This window comes from Heterodontus francisci, chromosome 28 (genome assembly GCF_036365525.1).
Source record: "Heterodontus francisci isolate sHetFra1 chromosome 28, sHetFra1.hap1, whole genome shotgun sequence".
NCBI lineage: Eukaryota > Metazoa > Chordata > Chondrichthyes > Heterodontiformes > Heterodontidae > Heterodontus > Heterodontus francisci.
This window is the reverse complement of record NC_090398.1, coordinates 12,880,409-12,896,943: the sequence shown is the minus strand read 5'-3', so window position 1 is coordinate 12,896,943 and position 16,535 is coordinate 12,880,409.

Below are 16,535 nucleotides of genomic sequence, written 5' to 3'. Positions count from 1 at the left end.
AGAAGAACAGAATATTTTTTAAAAGGTGTGAAACTGGTTAGAGTTGATGTTCAGGGAGACTTGGGGATACTCGTACAAGGAACGCACAAAGTTAACATGCAGGTGCAGCAGGCTATTAGGAAGGTAAATGGCATGTTGGCCTTTATTGTGAGGGGATTGGAGTACAGGAATAAAGAAGTCTTACTAAACTTGTACAGGGCTTTGGTGAGACTGCACTTGGAATACTGTGTGCAGTTTTGGTTTCCACATTTAAGAAAGGATATACTTGCACTGGAGGCAGTGCAGCGAAGAATTAGTAGATTGGTCGCTGGGATGAGGGGGTTGTCCTATGATGAGAGGCTGAGTAAATTGGGCCTATATTCTCTGGAGTTTAGAAGAATGAGAGGTGATCTCATTGAGACATACAAGAGTCTGAAAGGGCTGGATAGGGTAGAAGCTGAGAGATTGTTCCCACTGATCAGGGAATGTAGAACACGGGGACACAGTCTCAGGATAAAGGGCCAATCATTCAGGACTGAGATGAGGAGAAATTACTACAACTCAAAGGGTTGTGAATCTTCGGAATTCTCTCCCCCAGAGGGTTGCAGATGTTCCATCAGTGAATACATTTAAGGCTGGGATGGACAGATTTTTGGTTTCGGGGGGAATTTAGGGATATGGGGAGCGGACAGGAAAGTGGAGTTGAAGTCCAGGATCAGCCATGATCGTATTGAATGGCGGAGCAGGCTCGATGGGCCGAATGGTCTACTCCCGCTCCTATTTCTTGTGTTCTTGTGTTTACACCCCATCTCCTGCAGATGACTTGGAACGGCTTGGCAAAGTATTACCGACCGTTGTCCAATATGATCTCATGCGGGGACCAAACCAGCTGAAAATTGCACAGATGGTATTGTCAACTGAACTGCTCGAAGTGTCCCTTCATGGACATATTATCGGAAATTGAGATGAATAATAAGTGACCGACAAGTGATCGTCACCTTTGATTGCGTCGAGCTCGGAAGCTGTCCTTGACCAAGGATGCAACAGGATGGTGGGAGGAAGGAGTGGCTCATCATGCTAGCATCGATGCTGCTGCTGGCAAATATCACATTGCCCTGACCATTCACTCAATGTCAATGCTCATACCCGGCCAGTAGACAGAACCGCGCACAAGTCATCCAGGTTTCTCAACACCAATAGAGCTGATATGCAACCGTGAGACGATGTCAGGGCCAAATGTCAGCGCAATTCTCACCTGCCTGACTTTGAAGATAACACCATTGGGAAATGCCTACTTCATCCGGGTATAGTCAGGAAGTTCCAAGCTCAGCGAGAACCTCTTGTATGCTGTTGGGTCATCTTCTACTAATGAATCTGTAACACTGTGTCCTCTGAGGTTTCTTCCTGTACATCCTCATGCTCGTTCGGCCTGAAATGCATCAAATCAATTCCCTGTGCATCCTGAGATCAAAGGCAACCTTATCAAATGGGACGCCTGCTGCAAAAGCTTCACCTGTCTTGCAATGCGGTAATCTATTTAGACCTCCTCCAGCCCCTACAACACTCCCTCTCTCCGTAACCTCCTCCAGCCCCTACAACACTCCCTCTCTCCGTAACCTCCTCCAGCCCCTACAACACTCCCTCTCTCCGTAACCTTCTCCAGCCCCGACAACCCTCCCTCTCTCCGTAACCTTCTCCAGCCCCGACAACACTCCCTCTCTCCGTAACCTTCTCCAGCCCCGACAACACTCCCTCTCTCCGTAACCTCCTCCAGCCCCGACAACACTCCCTCTCTCCGTAACCTTCTCCAGCCCCGACAACCCTCCCTCTCTCCGTAACCTTCTCCAGCCCCGACAACACTCCCTCTCTCCGTAACCTCCTCCAGCCCCGACAACACTCCCTCTCTCCGTAACCTTCTCCAGCCCCGACAACCCTCCCTCTCTCCGTAACCTCCTCCAGCCCCGACAACACTCCCTCTCTCCGTAACCTTCTCCAGCCCCGACAACACTCCCTCTCTCCGTAACCTTCTCCAGCCCCGACAACCCTCCCTCTCTCCGTAACCTCCTCCAGCCCCGACAACACTCCCTCTCTCCGTAACCTCCTCCAGCCCGGACAACCCTTCCGATCTCCGTAACCTCCTCCAGTCCCTACAACACTCCCTCTCTCCGTAACCTCCTCCAGCGCCGACAACCCTTCCGATCTCTGTAACCTCCTCCAGCCCCTACAACACTCCCTCTGTCTGTAACCTCCTCCAGCCCCTACAACACTCCCTCTGTCTGTAACCTCCTCCAGCCCCTACAACACTCCCTCTCTCCGTAACCTTCTCCAGCCCCGACAACCCTCCCTCTCTCCGTAACCTTCTCCAGCCCCGACAACACTCCCTCTCTCCGTAACCTTCTCCAGCCCGGACAACACTCCCTCTCTCCGTAACCTCCTCCAGCCCCAACAACACTCCCTCTCTCCATAACCTCCTCCAGCCCGGACAACCCTCCCTCTCTCCGTAACCTCCTCCAGCCCCGACAACACTCCCTCTCTCCATAACCTTCTCCAGCCCCGACAACACTCCCTCTCTCCGTAACCTTCTCCAGCCCGGACAACACTCCCTCTCTCCGTAACCTCCTCCAGCCCCTACAACACTCCCTCTCTCCATAACCTCCTCCAGCCCGGACAACCCTCCCTCTCTCCGTAACCTCCTCCAGCCCCGACAACACTCCCTCTCTCCATAACCTCCTCCAGCCCCGACAACACTCCCTCTCTCCGTAACCTCCTCCAGCCCCGACAACACTCCCTCTCTCCGTAACCTTCTCCAGCCCCGACAACCCTCCCTCTCTCCGTAACCTTCTCCAGCCCCGACAACACTCCCTCTCTCCGTAACCTCCTCCAGCCCCGACAACACTCCCTCTCTCCGTAACCTTCTCCAGCCCCGACAACCCTCCCTCTCTCCGTAACCTCCTCCAGCCCCTACAACACTCCCTCTCTCCGTAACCTTCTCCAGCCCCGACAACACTCCCTCTCTCCGTAACCTTCTCCAGCCCCGACAACCCTCCCTCTCTCCGTAACCTTCTCCAGCCCCGACAACACTCCCTCTCTCCGTAACCTCCTCCAGCCCCGACAACACTCCCTCTCTCCGTAACCTCCTCCAGCCCCGACAACACTCCCTCTCTCCGTAACCTTCTCCAGCCCCGACAACCCTCCCTCTCTCCGTAACCTCCTCCAGCCCCGACAACACTCCCTCTCTCCGTAACCTCCTCCAGCCCGGACAACCCTTCCGATCTCCGTAACCTCCTCCAGTCCCTACAACACTCCCTCTCTCCGTAACCTCCTCCAGCGCCGACAACCCTTCCGATCTCTGTAACCTCCTCCAGCCCCTACAACACTCCCTCTGTCTGTAACCTCCTCCAGCCCCTACAACACTCCCTCTGTCTGTAACCTCCTCCAGCCCCTACAACACTCCCTCTCTCCGTAACCTTCTCCAGCCCCGACAACCCTCCCTCTCTCCGTAACCTTCTCCAGCCCCGACAACACTCCCTCTCTCCGTAACCTTCTCCAGCCCGGACAACACTCCCTCTCTCCGTAACCTCCTCCAGCCCCAACAACACTCCCTCTCTCCATAACCTCCTCCAGCCCGGACAACCCTCCCTCTCTCCGTAACCTCCTCCAGCCCCGACAACACTCCCTCTCTCCATAACCTCCTCCAGCCCCGACAACACTCCCTCTCTCCGTAACCTCCTCCAGCCCCGACAACCCTCCCTCTCTCTGTAACCTTCTCCAGCCCCGACAACACTCCCTCTCTCCATAACCTCCTCCAGCCCGGACAACCCTTCCGATCTCCGTAACCTCCTCCAGCCCCGACAACACTCCCTCTCTCCATAACCTCCTCCAGCCCGGACAACACTCCCTCTCTCCGTAACCTCCTCCAGTCCCGACAACACTCCCTCTCTCCGTAACCTTCTCCAGCCCCAACAACCCTCCCTCTCTCCGTAACCTTCTCCAGCCCCAACAACCCTCCCTCTCTCCATAACCTCCTCCAGCCCGGACAACCCTTCCGATCTCCGTAACCTCCTCCAGTCCCGACAACACTCCCTCTCTCCGTAACCTTCTCCAGTCCCGACAACACTCCCTCTCTCCGTAACCTTCTCCAGCCCCAACAACCCTCCCTCTCTCCATAACCTCCTCCAGTCCCGACAACACTCCCTCTCTCCGTAACCTTCTCCAGCCCCAACAACCCTCCCTCTCTCCGTAACCTTCTCCAGCCCCGACAACACTCCCTCTCTCCATAACCTCCTCCAGCCCGGACAACCCTTCCGATCTCCGTAACCTCCTCCAGCCCCGACAACACTCCCTCTCTCTGTAACCTCCTCCAGCCCGGACAACCCTTCCGATCTCCGTAACCTCCTCCAGCCCCGACAACACTCCCTCTCTCTGTAACCTCCTCCAGCCCGGACAACCCTTCCGATCTCCGTAACCTCCTCCAGCGCCGACAACACTCCCTCTCTCCGTAACCTCCTCCAGCCCCTACAACACTCCCTATCTCCTTAAACTCCTCCAGCCCCTACAACCATCCCTCTCTCTGTAACCTCCTCCAGTCCCGACAACACTCCCTCTGTCTGTAACCTCCTCCAGCCCCGACAACACTCCCTCTCTCCGTAACCTTCTCCAGCCCCGACAACACTCCCTCTCTCCATAACCTCCTCCAGCCCGGACAACCCTTCCGATCTCCGTAACCTCCTCCAGTCCCGACAACACTCCCTCTCTCAGTAACCTTCTCCAGCCCCGACAACACTCCCTCTCTCCATAACCTCCTCCAGCCCGGACAACCCTTCCGATCTCCGTAACCTCCTCCAGCCCCGACAACACTCCCTCTCTCTGTAACCTCCTCCAGCCCGGACAACCCTTCCGATCTCCGTAACCTCCTCCAGCCCCGACAACACTCCCTCTCTCTGTAACCTCCTCCAGCCCGGACAACCCTTCCGATCTCCGTAACCTCCTCCAGCGCCGACAACACTCCCTCTCTCCGTAACCTCCTCCAGCCCCTACAACACTCCCTATCTCCTTAAACTCCTCCAGCCCCTACAACCATCCCTCTCTCCGTAACCTCCTCCAGCCCGGACAACCCTCCCTCTCTCCGTAACCTCCTCCAGCCCCGACAACACTCCCTCTCTCCGTAACCTTCTCCAGCCCCGACAACACTCCCTCTCTCCATAACCTCCTCCAGCCCGGACAACCCTTCCGATCTCCGTAACCTCCTCCAGTCCCGACAACACTCCCTCTGTCTGTAACCTCCTCCAGCCCCGACAACACTCCCTCTGTCTGTAACCTTCTCCAGCCCCAACAACCCTCCCTCTCTCCGTAACCTCCTCCAGCCCCGACAACCCTCCCTCTCTCCGTAACCTTCTCCAGCCCCGACAACACTCCCTCTCTCCATAACCTCCTCCAGCCCGGACAACCCTTCCGATCTCCGTAACCTCCTCCAGTCCCGACAACACTCCCTCTCTCCGTAACCTTCTCCAGCCCCGACAACACTCCCTCTCTCCATAACCTCCTCCAGCCCGGACAACACTCCCTCTCTCCGTAACCTTCTCCAGCCCCGACAACACTCCCTCTCTCCATAACCTCCTCCAGCCCGGACAACCCTTCCGATCTCCGTAACCTCCTCCAGTCCCGACAACACTCCCTCTGTCTGTAACCTCCTCCAGCCCCTACAACACTCCCTCTGTCTGTAACCTCCTCCAGCCCCGACAACACTCCCTCTCTCCGTAACCTCCTCCAGCCCGGACAACCCTCCCTCTCTCCGTAACCTCCTCCAGCCCCAACAACCCTCCCTCTCTCCGTAACCTTCTCCAGCCCCGACAACACTCCCTCTCTCCATAACCTCCTCCAGCCCGGACAACCCTTCCGATCTCCGTAACCTCCTCCAGTCCCGACAACACTCCCTCTGTCTGTAACCTCCTCCAGCCCCGACAACACTCCCTCTCTCCGTAACCTCCTCCAGCGCCGACAACCCTTCCGATCTCTGTAACCTCCTCCAGCCCCTACAACACTCCCTCTGTCTGTAACCTCCTCCAGCCCCGACAACACTCCCTCTCTCCGTAACCTCCTCCAGTGCCGACAACCCTCCCTATCTCCGTAACCTCCTCCAGTCCCTGCAACACTCCCTCTGTCCGCAGCCTCCTCCAGCCCCTACAACCCTCCCTATCTTTGTAACCTCCTCCAGCCCCTACAACCCTCCCTATCTCCGTAACCTCCACCAGCCCCTGCAACACTACCTATCTCCGTATCCTCCACCAGCCCCTGCAACACTCAATCTCTCCGTAACCTCCTCCAGCCCCTACAACACTCCCTATCTCCTTAAACTCCTCCAGCCCCTACAACCATCCCTCTCTCTGTAACCTCCTCCAGCCCCAACAACCCTCCCGATCACTGTAACATCCTCCAGCCCCTGCAACCTTCCCTATCTCTGTAACCTCCTCCAGCCCCTACAACACTCCCTATCTCTGTAACCTCCTCCAACCCCTGCAACACTCCCTCTCTCCAGAACCAACTCCAGCCCCTACAACATTCCCGCTGTCTGTAACCTCCTCCAGCCCAAACACTACACTCCCTCTCTCTGTAACCTCCTCCAGCCCCTGAAACCCTCCCTATCTCTGTAACCTACTCCAGCCCCTACAACACTTCCTCTCTCTGAAACCTCCTCCAACCCCAACAACCCTCCCAATCTCCGTAACCTCCTCCAGCCCCCACAACCCTCCGTATCTCGGCAACCTCCTCAAGGTGAACAATACCCCCCTGTCTCTGTAACCTCCTCCAACCCCTACAACATTCCCTCTCTCTCTGTAACCTCCTCCAGGCCCTACAACACTCCCTCTGTCTGAAACCTCCTCCAGTCCCTACAACACTCCCTCTCTCTGTAACCTCCTCCAGCCCCTTCAACATTCCCTCTCTCTGTAACCTCCTCCAGTCCTTACAACCCTCCCTATCTCTGTAACCTCCTCCAGCCCCTACAACACTCCCTCTCTCTGTAACCTCCTCCAGCCCCTACAACCCTCCCTACCTCTGCAACCTCCTCCAGCCCCTACAACCCTCCCTAACTCTGCAACCTCCTCCAGCCCCTTCAACATTCCCTCTCTCTGTAACCTCCTCCAGTCCTTACAACCCGCCCTATCTCGGCAACCTCCTCCAGCCCCTACAACACTTCCTCTCTCTGTAACCTCCTCCAGCCCCTCCAATACTCCCTCTCTCTGTAACCTCCTCCAGCCCCTAAAACCCTCCCTATCTCTGTAACATCCTCCAGCCCCGACAACCCTCCCTATCTCTGTAACATCCTGCAGCCACTACATCCTTCCCTATCTCTGTAACCTCCTCCAGTCTCTACAACCCTCCCTATCTCTGTAACCTCCTGCAGCCCCCACTACCCTCTGTATCTCGGCAACCTCCTCAAGGTCAACAAGACTCCCTACTTCTCTGACTTTGTTCAGACTCTGCAACTCTCCAACAGGGCAGCGCTCCCTCAGAACTGACCCTCCGACAGTGCAGCACTCCCTCAGAACTGACCCTCCGACAGTGCAGCATTCCCTCAGTACTGACTCTCTGACAGCGCAGCACTCCCTCAGTACTGACCCTCCGACAGTGCAGCGCTCCCTCAGAACTGACCCACCGACAGTGCAGCATTCCCTCAGTACTGACCCTCCGACAGTGCAACACTCCCTCAGTACTGACCCTCCGACAGCGCAGCACTCCCTCAGTACTGACCCTCTGAGGGTGCAGCACTCCCTCAGTACTGACCCTCTGACAGTGCAGCACTCACTCAGTACTGACCTTCCGACAGTGCGGCACTCCCTCAGTACTGACCGTCTGACAGTGCAGCATTCCCTCAGTCCTGACCCTCCGACAATGAAGCACTCCCTCAGTATTGACCCTCTGACAGTGCAGCATTCCCTCAGTCCTGACCCTCTGACAGTGCAGCACTCCCTCAGTACTGGCACCGGGAAGTATCAGCCTGGATTGTGGGGATCGAGCTTCCAGTTTGGGAATTGTACACATGATCTTCTGGGTCAGAGGTGACAGAGTGACAGTGACCCACTGACTGAGGCCAGGACCAGAAATAACGATTCATAGACTTTCTTGTACCTTTCACCTGAAATGGGAGGTGTGACATCTCGTGGGACTGCCTGGCATGGTGAGATATGAAACTAAAGGGGGAAGTGGTTGAAACCTCAATTGAGGTGATGCCAGCCGTGGTGGGACTTGCTCAAGAGAAGTCTCCTGTTCCAAACACAACCCTTCTGATTCCTATCAACACATTGGATATAGGGCACGGAAACAGGCCATTCGGCCCATCAGCTCCATGCTGGTGTTTATGCTCCACTCAGTCCCCCTCCCAACCCTCTTTATCGCATCCCATCACCAGATCCTTCTACCCCTTTCTCCCTTGTGTGTTTACCCAGCTTCCCCTTAAATCCATCGACACTATTCACCTCAACCACTCCCTGTGGTAGTGAGTTCCACATTCTCACCACTCCCTGGGGAAAGAGGTTTCTCTTGAATTCATGAGCGGATTTATAGTTGACAATATTATATTGAAGGGCTCCAGTCGGCACTCCCGTACAAATACAAAATATTGAACACCAGAACTGTACACAGTAACTCCCAGTGTGATATGGAGACCAGAACTGTACACAGTAACTCCCCGTGTGATATGGAGAGCAGAACTGTACACAGTAACTCCCAGTGTGATATGGAGAGCAGAACTGTACACAGTAACTCCCCGTGTGATATGGAGACCAGAACTGTACACAGTAACTCCCAGTGTGATATGGAGACCAGAACTGTGCACAGTAACTCCCAGTGTGATATGGAGACCAGAACTGTACACAGTAACTCCCAGTGTGATATGGAGAGCAGAACTGTACACAGTAACTCCCCGTGTGATATGGAGACCAGAACTGTACACAGTAACTCCCAGTGTGATATGGAGACCAGAACTGTGCACAGTAACTCCCAGTGTGATATGGAGACCAGAACTGTACACAGTAACTCCCCGTGTGATATGGAGACCAGAACTGTACACAGTAACTCCCAGTGTGATATGGAGAGCAGAACCGTACCCAGTAACTCCCAGTGTGATATGGAGATCAGAACTGTACACAATAACTCCCAGTGTGATATGTAGATCAGAACTGTACACAGTAACTCCCAGTGTGATATGGAGACCCGAACTGTACACAGTAACTCCCAGTGTGATATGGAGATCAGAACTGTGCACAGTAACTCCCAGTGTGATATGGAGACCAGAACTGTACACAGTAACTCCCAGTGTGGTATGGAGACCAGAACTGTACACAGTAACTCCCATTGTGGTATGGAGACCAGAACTGTGCACGGTAACTCCCAGTGTGGTATGGAGACCAGAACTGTGAACAGTAACTCCCAGTGTGGTACGGAGACCAGAAATGTGCATGGTAACTCCCAGTGTGGTATGGAGACCAGAACTGTGCACAGTAACTCCCAGTGTGGTATGGAGAGCAGAACTGTACACAGTAACTCCCAGTGTGATATGGAGACCAGAACTGTGCACAGTAACTCCCAGTGTGGTATGGAGACCAGAACTGTACACAGTAACTCCCAGTGTGATATAGACCAGAACTGTGCACAGTAACTCCCAGTGTGATATGGAGACCAGAACTGTACACAGTAACTCCCAGTGTGGTATGGAGACCAGAACTGTGCACAGTAATCCCAGTGTGGTATGGAGACCAGAACTGTACACAATAACTCCCAGTGTGAAATACAAACATAGAAACATAGAAAATAGGAGTAGAAGTAGGTCATTCGGCCCTTCGAACGTGCTCCGCCATTCATTATGATCATGACTCATCATCCAACTCAGGAGCCTGTTCCCGCTTTAGTCCCATATCCTTTGATCCCTTTAGACCCAAGAGCTAAATCTAACTCCTTCTTGAAAACATACAATGTTTTGGCCATCCCAGGAATCAGTCTGGTGAAGCTTCGCTGCACTCCCTCTCTAGCAAGAACATCCTTCCTCAGATAAGGAGACAAAACTGCACACAATATTCCAGGTGTGGCCTCACCAAGGCCCTGTATAATTGCGGCAAGACATCCCTGCTCCTGTACTCGAATCCTGTCACTATGAAGGCCAACGTACCATTTGCCTTTTTTACCGCCTGTTGCACCTGTATGCTTACCTTCAGCGACTGGTGTACGAGAACACCCAGGTCTCATTGCATATTCCCCTCTCTCAGTTTATAGCCGTTCAGATAACAATCTGAAACAGAACCTCACATTTATCCACATTATACTTCATCTGCCATGCATTAGCCCACTCACTCAACTTGTCCAAATCACCCTGAAGCCTCTCTGCATCCTCCTCACAACTCACCCTCCCACCCAGTTTTGTGTCATCTGCCAATTTGGAGATTTTACATTTAGTTCTCTCATCTAAATCATTAATGTATATTGTGAATAGCTGGGGTACTAGCCCCGATCCCTGTGGTACCCCACTAGTCACTGCCTACCATTCGGAAAAAGACCCACTTATCCCTACTCTTTGTTTGCTGTCCGCCAACCAATTTTCTATCCATCGCAATACACTACCCCCAATCCCATGCACTTTAATTTTACACGCTAATCTCTTATGTGGAATTTTGTCGAAAGCCGTCTGAAAGTCCAAATAAACCACATTCACTGGCTCCCCATCATCAACTCTACTGGTTACATCCTCGAAGAATTCTAGTCGATTTGTCAAGCATGATTTCCTTTTCGTAAATCCGTGCTGACTCTGCCCGATTCTACCACTGCTCTCCAAGTGCTCTAAATCTTTGATAATGGACTCTAGAATTTTCCCCACTACCGATGTCGGGCTGACTGGCCTATAATTCCCTGATTTTTCTCTTCCTCCCTTTTTAAATATTGGGGTTACATTAGCTACCCTCCAATCTGTAGGAACTGTTCCAGAGTCTATAGAATCTTGGAAGATGACCACCAATGCATCCATTATTTCTAGGGCCACTTCCTTAAGTACTCTGGGATGCAGACCATCAGGCCCTGGGGATTTATCGGCCTTCAATCCCCTCAAGTTCCCCAACACCATTTCTCTACTCATACTGATTTCCTTCAGTTCCTCTCTCTCACTAAACCCTGTGTTCCCCAACATTTCTGGTATGATATTTGTGTCCTCCTTTGTGAAGACAGAACCAAAGTATGTATTTAGTTGGTCAGCCATTTCTTTATTCCCCATAATAAATTCCCCTGTTTCTGACTGTAAGGGACCTACATTTGTCTTCACCAATCTTTTTCTCTTCACATACCTATAGAGACTTTTACAGTCAGTTTTTTTGTTCCCCGCAAGCTTGCTCTCGTACTCTATTTTCCCCTTCTTAATCAATCCCTTGGTCCTCCTTTGCTGAATTCTGAACTGCTCCCAATCCTCAGGTCTGTTGTTATTCCTGGCAAATTTATATGCCTCTTCCTTGGATCTAATGCTATCTCTAATTTCCCTTGTAAGCCATGGTTTGACTACCTTTCCCGTTTTACGTTTGCGCCAGACAGGGATAAATAATTGTTGTTGTTCATCCATGCGCTCTTTAAATGTTTGCCATTGCCTATCCACTGTCATCCCTTTAAGTAACGCTTCCCAATCCGTCATGGCCAACTCGCGCCTCATACCTTCGTAGTTTCCTTTACTAAGATTCAGGACCCTTGTCTCAGAATCAACTACATCACTCTCCACCTTGATGAAGAATTCTATAATATTATGGTCACTCATCCCCAAGGGATCTCGCACCACTAGATTGTCAATTATTCCTCTCTCATTACACAATACCCAATCTACAATGGCCTGTTCTCCAGTTAGTTCCTCAAAGTATTGGTCCAGAAAACCATCCCATATACACTCCAAGAATTCCTCCTCTACAGTATTGTGACTAATTTGATTTGCCCAATCTATATGCAGATTAAAATCGCCCATAATTACAGATGTTCCTTTGTCACATGCATCTCTAATTTCCTGTTTAATGCCATTCCCAACATCACCACTACAGTTTGGGGTCTATATACAACCCCCACTAACTTTTTTTGCCCCTTAGTGTTTCTCACCTCCATCCATACAGATTCCACATTGTCAGAGCTAATATCCTTCCTCATTATGTTTAGTTTAGAGATACAGCACTGAAACAGGCCCTTCGGCCCACCGAGTCTGTGCCGACCATCAACCACCCATTTATACTAATCCTACACTATTCCCATATTCCTACCACATACCCACCTGTCCCTATATTTCCCTACCACCTACCTATACTAGGGGAAATTTATAATGGCCAATTTACCTATCAACCTGCAAGTCTTTTGGCATGTGGGAGGAAACCGGAGCACCCGGAGGAAACCCACTCAGACACAGGGAGAACTTACAAACTCCGCACAGGCAGTACCCAGAATTGAACCCGGGTCACTGGAGCTGTGAGGCTGCGGTGCTAACCACTGCGCCACTGTGCCGCCCAAATTATTATTGCATTAATTTCCTTTTTAACCAGCAATGTAACTCCACCGCCTTTTGCTTTTTGCCTGTGCTTCCTAAATACTGAATATCCCTGGATGTTCATTTCCCATCCCTGGTCACCTTGCAGCCATGTCTCCGTAATCCCGACTATATCAGACCCGTTTACATCTATTTGCGCGATTAGTTCATCCACTTTATTGTGAATGCTCCACGCGTTAAGGCACAAAGCCTTGAGGCTTTTCTTTTTAACATTACTTGTCCTCTTCCCACTATTTTTCACTGTGGCCCAGTTTGATTCTGGCCCTTGATTTCACTTTTCCTATTCACCTTACTGTCTTTTGTTATTGTCTTTGATACAGAGACCAGAACTGCACACAGTAACTCCCAGTGTAAAATGGAGACTAGAACTGTGCACAGTAACTCCCTGTGTAAAATGGAGACTAGAACTGTGCACAGTAACTCCCAGTGTAAAATGGAGACTAGAACTGTGCACAGTAACTCCCAGTGTAAAATGGAGACTAGAACTGTGCACAGTAACTCCCAGTGTAAAATGGAGACTAGAACTGAGCACAGTAACTCCCAGTGTGATATGGAGACCAGAACTGTGCACAGTAACTCCCAGTGTGATATGGAGACTAGAACTGTGCACAGTAAATCCCAGTGTGATTTGGAGACCAGAACTGTACACAGTAACTCCCAGTGTGATATGGAGACTAGAACTGTGCACAGTAACTCCCAGTGTAAAATGGAGACTATAACTGTGCACAGTAAATCCCAGTGTGATATGGAGACCAGAACTGAGCACAGTAACTCCCAGTGTAAAATGGAGACTAGAACTGTGCACAGTAACTCCCAGTGTAAAATGGAGACTAAAACTGTGCACAGTAACTCCCAGTGTGATATGGAGAACAGAACTATGCACAGTAACTCCCAGTGTAAAATGGAGACTAGAACTGTGCACAGTAACTCCCAGTGTGATATGGAGACCAGAACTGTGCACAGTAACTCCCAGTGTGATATGGAGAACAGAACTATGCACAGTAACTCCCAGTGTAAAATGGAGACTAGAACTGTGCACAGTAACTCCCAGTGTAAAATGGAGACTAGAACTGTGCACAGTAACTCCCAGTGTGATATGGAGACCAGAACTGAGCACAGTAACTCCCAGTGTAAAATGGAGACTAGAACTGTGCACAGTAACTCCCAGTGTGATATGGAGAACAGAACTATGCACAGTAACTCCCAGTGTAAAATGGAGACTAGAACTGTGCACAGTAACTCCCAGTGTGATATGGAGACCAGAACTGTGCACAGTAACTCCCAGTGTAAAATGGAGACTAAAACTGTGCACAGTAACTCCCAGTGTGATATGGAGAACAGAACTATGCACAGTAACTCCCAGTGTAAAATGGAGACTAGAACTGTGCACAGTAACTCCCAGTGTGATATGGAGACCAGAACTGTGCACAGTAACTCCCAGTGTGATATGGAGAACAGAACTATGCACAGTAACTCCCAGTGTAAAATGGAGACTAGAACTGTGCACAGTAACTCCCAGTGTAAAATGGAGACTAGAACTGTGCACAGTAACTCCCAGTGTGATATGGAGACCAGAACTGAGCACAGTAACTCCCAGTGTAAAATGGAGACTAGAACTGTGCACAGTAACTCCCAGTGTGATATGGAGAACAGAACTATGCACAGTAACTCCCAGTGTAAAATGGAGACTAGAACTGTGCACAGTAACTCCCAGTGTGATATGGAGACCAGAACTGTGCACAGTAACTCCCAGTGTAAAATGGAGACTAGAAATGTACACAATAACTTCCAGTGTAAAATGGAGACTAGAACTGAGCACAGTAACTCCCAGTGTGATATGGAGACCAGAACTGTGCACAGTAACTCCCAGTGTGATATGGAGACCAGAACTGTGCACAGTAACTCCCAGTGTGATATGGAGACCAGAACTGTACACAGTAACTCCCAGTGTGATATGGAGACCAAAACTGTGCACAGGAACTCCTAGTGTGATATGGAGACCAAAACTGTGCACAGGAACTCCCAGAGTGATATGGAGACCAAAACTGTGCACAGTAACTCCCAGTGTGATATGGAGACCAGAACTGTGCACAGTAACTCCCAGTGTGATATGGAGACCAGAACTGTGCACAGTAACTCCTAGTGTGATATGGAGACCAGAACTGTGCACAGTAACTCCCAGTGTGATGAGGAGACCAGAAATGTACACAATAACTCCCAGTGTGTTCTGATCATGTTTCGGTTCAATTTCATGTTCCTGTTTAGAATGAGCACTTTCTCTGCCGCTAACTCTCTGCTTCTATCTTGCTGGAGTTTGGTATCTTGCTTCTTGCCCCATTAGTTGGAGGCCTTTTCTCATCGTTGAGCTCCTACGGCTTTGCTCCTGTAAGTTGCAGGATGCGTGCGTTGATAATGAGAGTAATAATACATCTGGGACCTTGGTGAACGACAATTGCTGCAATCTATCTTGTTCAACCACGAGGTTTGAAAAGTTTCTACAGCACAAAAACAGGCCATTCGGCCCAACTGGTCCACGACAGTGTTGATGTCCTTCCTGATCCTCCTCCCACCCCACTTCGTTTAACCCCATGAACTAAGCCTGATTCTGACAAAAGGTCCCTGATCTGAAACGTTAACTCTGTTTCTCTCTCCACAGATGCTGCCAGACCTGCTGAGTGTTTCCAGTACTTTCAGTTTTTATTTCCGATTCCAGAATCCGCAGGATTTGGACTTCTCATGGGATTATAGACGCATACAGCAGAGAAGGAGGCCATTTGGCCCCTCCTGTCTATACTGGCTCCTTGCAAGAGCTATCCAGTAAGTCCCACCCACCCCCTGCTATTACCCTGTACCCCTGAAACTCTTTCCCCCTTTCCGTATTTCTCCAATTCCTCTTTTGAAAATTCCGATTGAATCTGCTTCCACCGTCCTTTCAGGCAGCACATTCCAGATCACAACAACTCACTGTGTAAAAACATTTCTCCTCATCTCCCCCTCTGGTTGTTCTGTCGATCACCTTAAATCTGTGTCCCTCTGGTTACCGACCCTCCTGTCACTGTAAACAGTTTCTCCTTATTTACTCTACCAAAATCATTTATAATTTTGAACGCCTCGATTAAATCTCCCCTTAACCTTCCCTGCTCTGAGGAGAACAATCCCAGCGTCTCCAGTCTCTCCACATGAACTGAACTCCCTCATCCCTGGGACCATTCTGGTCAATCTCCTCCTTAACCTCCTCCAGTCTGAGGAGATCATTCTTTCAGGCCATTGAGAAGTGTCGGCCGATGACCTCTTGGGTCTTCCGATCTCATCGTGTTGAGGGGACCGCTGTGCTGTTTGCTGCTTATGCTCCATATCCGTGTCACACGCTTCCAGACACTTCACTGGGTACAGCTCTCGTCCTCCTGTCTCAGTCACTCCCAGTTCCTGAGGAGGGGAGAGGACAAACTCGCAGATCCCAGTCGTTGATCAGGGAGATGATCCCTTCCTCCCCCAACTTTGTAGAAGACCACACGAGAGTACAGTTTGGCTCTCCGTCCCTGAGAAAGTATCCACTTGCCCTAAGGAGGTGGGGGAGGGGGGAACAATGGTTCACGAGATTGATTCCCGGGATAAGAGGGTTGTCCTATGAGGAAAGATTCAGGAGAAGGGCCTGTGTTCTCTGGAGTTTTAGAGGAATGGGAGGTGACCTCATTGAAACACATAAAATTGTGAGGGGGTTTGAGAGGGTAAACACTGAGGGGCTGTTTTCCCCCTGACTGGAGAGTCTAGAACACAGCGGGTCACATTCTCAGGATAAGGGGTCGGGCATTTCAGACTGAGATGAGGAGAAATGTCTTCACTCAGAGGGTTGTGAATCTTTGGGAATTCTCTACCCCAGAGAGCTGTGGATGATCAGTCACTGAGTATATTCAAGACTGAGGGAGTGCTGCACTGTCGGAGGGTCAGTACTGAGGGAGTGCTAAATTGTCGGAGTTTCAGCACTGAGGGGGTGCTGAACTGTCGA